Below are 6,000 nucleotides of genomic sequence, written 5' to 3'. Positions count from 1 at the left end.
AGTACATAGGATCTCTTCAACGATCTCATTGTTTGTGAGCTCTTTTCAAAATCTTGCATTCTTTTATGTTTTCTTGAATTTTCGTTGAGTTGTATTTCCTATTGTTTATATAATCTTGAATGCTTCTGTTGTTGTTGTTTATTATTTATTTTAATTCTTTAGCTTAAGTTTTTAAACACTTCAGTCACATGTTTAAGGTGGAAATTAATGAAATTATCATATAGGGTTCACTTGGTTTTTTTAATGTTGTCTTGACTTAAGCTGAAAGCATATTCATTTGCTTGTAGACATTACATTTTGACCATATTTAGTCTTAGTTTTCTTATGTTTATTTATGATCTTTTGTACCTAAGATCAGTATAACACCTAAAGACCTAAATAAGTAAAAAAAAAACATCATAAACTATAGCTTAGAACAATCAAAATCCCAGCCAAAACCCACCATACTAAATATTATAATAAATCCATAATATTTCTTACGACTAGGCCGAAGTGTGGAGAATTACACCAACCCATAATCAAGGATTACAAAAATAATTCTCGTCCAGGGGAAATCACGATCAACCTGTAATTTTTTATTATGGTCGCAATTTTCCCCAGGACCACAAAATCTTATTTTTTTTGTCATCTTGGGACAATTGAAGTTACGCCTATTTATAATTTATCTTGATTTTAAGGTAATTTCACCCAAGAGTTTGTCAATTTAATCTGTCATTGTTTACTTTGCATCTCAACATTTCTAAGTGCCTTACGCGTGGTCTTAGCCTAGTCTTAGGTCACCAAAGTTCATAAAAATAAATTTATTTTCTCTTCAATAAAAACTAAAAAGTATTTCCACTTCAAAATAGTGGTTAAATAGATGTACATCTATTTTAATCATCGAGTCTTCAAGACCCAATTTGTACAACATGATCGTTTTCAATACCATATTTTCATAAAAATATTGGATTAAAAAGTTACTAATCAGATGCATATATTTTTTATCCTTAAGTGTTCGAAAACAAGTTGTACGACTTGTTTGTTCAACACTTGTCTTCCTTTCTAAAAAAGTAACATGATTGTTTTGAGCTTACCTTGTATTAGATTATGTGAATACATTTTGTATATATATTTTTGACGAAGAAAAAGATGATCAAAGAAGAAAAAAAAGTCAAATAGTATCATGCAAATCATAAATGAATATGATCAAGATTGAATGAACATTAAAATTCAAGTGAAGTTTGAGACAAGGAAGCATAACTAAGGTACATGTTACAATCTATATTATAACACTTTAAATTGCTCACAAAAATCTTCTCTCACTTCATCTAATTCTTTCTTACATCATCTAACTCTTTCTTACATCATCCTTCATAATTTTCTTCAAGCCATACATTAAAAATCCATTTTTAAGCAAAATGGAAAGGTGGTAGTCGACTGCTAAGAAGTGGTATTGGACTACTGGGTCAAAAACTTGCATACTTTGAGCTCTAGAAGTGGGGGTAGTTGACTATCATATATTGGGTTTTGACTACTAGTGTTTAAAATTTGAAAAAAAGTGAATGGTAGAATAAGTGGTAGTCGACTACAAGATATTGGTATTCAACTACCAAGTTGTAGTAGTGCCTTTTCCATACCCAGAATGTTAGCCACTCATTGCAATGTTTCATGTTTTGATTTTAAACTTATTTATCATTTCAAATGGGTGTTTTAGAATGTATATAAGTGTCTATGCAACAGAAACATAACTTACCTCTTTCCAAAATTTATTTTTATATGAATTAAAACAAAACTTCTAAGTGTCCATACATTTAAAAAATTGAAACTTCTTGCATCAATTTTATTTTATTCAAAAGTTTATTCATTCATTCTGAGCACTTGAAATACATTTCTTTAGATTGTAACATTGTCAAAGAAAATATCCTAGTATTCAACTTGGAATGAATTTAAGACCAAAATTATTCAAAGTTATTCAAAGTGTGTGTTGTAACTTAATCAACAAGTTTCAGTGATAAGGTGTGGTAAAAGAAAAAGTAGGGTTCTTTCTTTTGCACGTGCGTTAAAAGATTGTAATAAGGTCTTTTTTAAGACAATTTAGCAAGTGTAATAAACATATTGAAGGGATTGTGTTAGCTCAACAAATTTGTTCGCATGCAATCGAAAAGAAAAACTTGAGGGGTTCGCTTGAGAGTTAGTTGAATTGAAAATACTCAAAAACGTTAATAAAATATCAAATTGAGAAAACGACCAAGTCTTATTCAAATCCCCTAAATTTTCCCGTTGGTGACTTTGTTCATTTGTCTAAATTTGATTTCACATAATTACGTCGAATTAATTAGGAATTTATACCTAATTTCTTGATGTAAAAATCACTAAATTAAACTACAACTCCCAAATTCCATAGGCCGTCTGGATAGTAAAATTATGAAATTATGTTCGTTAATTTATGACCCACAACTAATAATCGTTTATCCCTAAATCATTTACTAAGTTGAACAATTACTCTAGTTAAGGTTGATAAAGTTAGGGTCAGTAATCCCCATAAACATAAGTTCAATTCGTGAGTTTAGCTACTCATAGTAACAAATATCAACACAACGAGTTTAGAGAAATAATAAATAAAACTTTAGAATGAATTCGGTCTTTAATGGTTGAAAACCTTCTTTCCTCAGCTCCTGGATTGCTTCTCTCGTTAAAACCTTTCTCCAAAATTTATAACTAGTATTTCTAATTCTTTTTCATTAAAATAGAAGCAAAAAAGGTCATAAAAAGCCTTCCATTGCATCCAAAATACAACACTCCACGCCCATAGTGTGTTGTCTTACACTTGGATCAGGGTCGCGATACTATTCTTCACACCGCAATGACTACCTTTCGCACCCACGATGGTCAATTATATGGACACTATAAACAAGAATGAAGGTAAATAGTGAAATTATTTTGCTCAAACCTTACTTGTTGAGGTATCTGGTGATTGAGTACTAGATTGTTGAATATTACGCTTATTCATTCTTTTTCAATCCGCATTTGGAATTGATAAGTGCCAAAATATCGTTATTTTGAGTATATAATTATGACACTTATCGATTCTATTCATTCCGTTTTTATAATAAAATCTCAACTTTTGTGTAAATATGTGCATACTTGTATTTTAGATTCATTTGTGTACCGATTAATAGTATTCATTCCATTTGTAGGTATTCATGCATATTTGGAGCATTGAGTAATAAAGGCCAAAGACTAATCTTCAAGAATGTAAATTTTACCAATTCATCAAAGAATAAGGCTCGAAATAAGGATGATAAAAATTATAAATTTGGTTGGCATTTAGTCATTGTTAGATAGAGCTAATAATATTTATGGGTGTCGAAGCTCAATGCTTCCGTGTTGGTTGTTTCATTTGAGAGATCGTCGATACGATTAATATGGATGTCTACTGTGTTGTTGAGGTGTGTTGAGAGATTGTCGCCGAAATGATATAGTAGTCCTCTGTACTTTGGATTAGAAATGACTTAAGGTGTGAGTGATGTCGGATGACATTGATGAGAGGTTGAGTATAACTGGTCGATAAGTTTAAGTTTGTGGGAAGTAGTTAGTGGGACACGAATATTCCAGGATAAATATTTCCAAAACTTTTATTGCTTGCCGCTATGTCTGCTTCAACAAAATGGCGCCGTTGTCTGGGAATGGTTGTTAGAATTGCATCGCAATTATTCCTATGGTTTTGAGCTTTGTATATAACGTATATATTTTATAGGTTCACTTGTATGTATATATATATATATATATATATATATATATATATATATATATATACATGTTTACTTGTCTATGTTCACCATAAATGTTTACGTGTATATGTTTACATATAAGTATAATTTTGTTGGTGAATGTTGGTGAAACATGTTGATCTCGGATTAGTTCTTTAATTACAAATCTTCACTTTTCAACTTGCGTATCCAACATTCACCAACGTTCTCTTTTTGTATGATAACAATTGTATGTGTTCATACTTATATATTTATGCTTTATTTTATGTTCATGTATTGTTGTATATACTTGTACCCGTAACATTTGTTCGAGTGTTTTGGTTATGACATTTTCTTTAGGTTTTCACGGTGAGACATCACAATGGTATTACGAGAGGAAGTTACTTTCAAAGCACGACTAGATAATAAAGGCGTCGAGCTAACGACGTAAAACAAGTGCTTGTTGGGAGGCACCCCAACGGTTGTAAGTTTTGATTATTTTTCTGTTTATGAGGTATTTAGGTGAAGTGGAGTGTGGCTAGAAATGCAGAGTTTCGTTATGATTTTTCTGGTTGTTGTTGTCATCGCTTATCGAGGCTAGCTCGCCTAGCGAGCACAAAAGAATTCTTCCATTTTTTTTTTGTATCATTGAGATTCCTACTCCACTTGGTTCACTCCATTTTCAAACTCTCACCAAGGCTATTTAGTAGTAGATACTGGTTTTATTTTTCTAATTCTTTTATTGGTTGTTTGGACTCAAATTTTTTCCGTTAATCGAAGATTTTTGAGGTGATTCTCCGAAGCTTGAGTGTTTCAACTTGCGGATGTATGGTAGGATATTGTTTTTGAAGTTGTATCATTCAAGGTACTCATTTATCGCTTTCTATAGCATAGCATATTTAGGAAACTTTACATATGTACAATTACCATACTATTCATTCTTTGGGCATTACATGTTTATTGATTGAATCACTTTAGTCCCATACCATATATGTGAGGAAACTTTCCATTGTTTACATATGCTGGAGGCTACAATCTTTGTTTTAATTGGATTTTATTATGCTTAATCTTTTGTTTATGTTGATTTTATGAAAGCATGAAAAGGATCAAGGCATTTTGTTTCATTTTGAACACAACCACCTTAGCCAAATAGTCAATTAACCTTGAGAGTATGTGAGCATTTGTTAACCCCCTTTGAGCTTTTTGTCAACATCCAGGTTATTTCTTGAACTTCTATGCTTGCATTTAGTTCACTTATTTTTGAATGGATTTTGATTCATTTTTCTTGAACCCTCAACTTTGTGTTGTTGTATTAATTTTTACCTTGCCTTAGAAAGTAGTGAGTATTCATATTATGATGTGGTTGAATTCAAGTTGGGGAGAAAAATAATTGTGCACTTGTGGTTATTTGCTATGAGGGTGAAAAGAAAAGAAAATAAAAAATGTGAAAAAGAAAGAAAAGAAAAAGAAAGAAAAAAGAAAAAAAGGTCTTGAGAAATATAAATAAAAAGAGAATGGAATAATTGTGCTAATAAGTATGGTGTTTTGTTTGTGACAACTTGGAATAAGGAAGAAGTTTGATCGGAATTGTGTTTTTTGAACCTGTGTGAATTGATCACCCCCTTAGGTTTATTTATCAAGAGAACATGCTTTAGATGTGGTGGGGGCTCTTTAACTTCAAGGATATTAAATTTTTGAGCTTCTTCAACTATATCAACATGATAGCTTGAGGATTTTCATTATGATGACACATCACTTCAAATACATTAAAAATCACTTTCTCATCTTGAAATCTCAATATAAGTTTATTTAACTCCACGTCAATCAAATCTCTACTTGTTTCCAAGAAACATATTCCAAGAATCAAAGGTATGTTTGCCTCCTCCTCCATGTCTAGAAGAATAAAATCAGTTGGGAATAGAAGAAGGATGACAAAGAAGGGAACTTTAGTTGTCATTTGATGTGGTTTGAAGATACTAGGATCTCTAATTCCCATAGGAGTGGTTATTTATGTCAGTATTGTATTTGTGACAGTTTATAATAGCTGTAACTTCCATAATTGCCCTTTTGGAGATAATAAGTGCCATCTATCAATAAAGTGTGCGTAATTCCTTATCACCATTAATCCTAATTTTAGTGGTGAAATTTGTGAGAATAAAGTCATTGATTGACTTAGCTCAGATATTTTAAACAGAGTCGCCACCGCGCTTTATTTTTTCCAAAGAAAATGGGAGAAAGAGAAAAATAAAACCCAAGAAGTTTTTAAAATCAA

This window comes from Vicia villosa, linkage group LG6 (genome assembly GCF_029867415.1).
Source record: "Vicia villosa cultivar HV-30 ecotype Madison, WI linkage group LG6, Vvil1.0, whole genome shotgun sequence".
Lineage (NCBI taxonomy): Eukaryota > Viridiplantae > Streptophyta > Magnoliopsida > Fabales > Fabaceae > Vicia > Vicia villosa.
Note: the sequence above shows the minus strand (reverse complement) of the source record.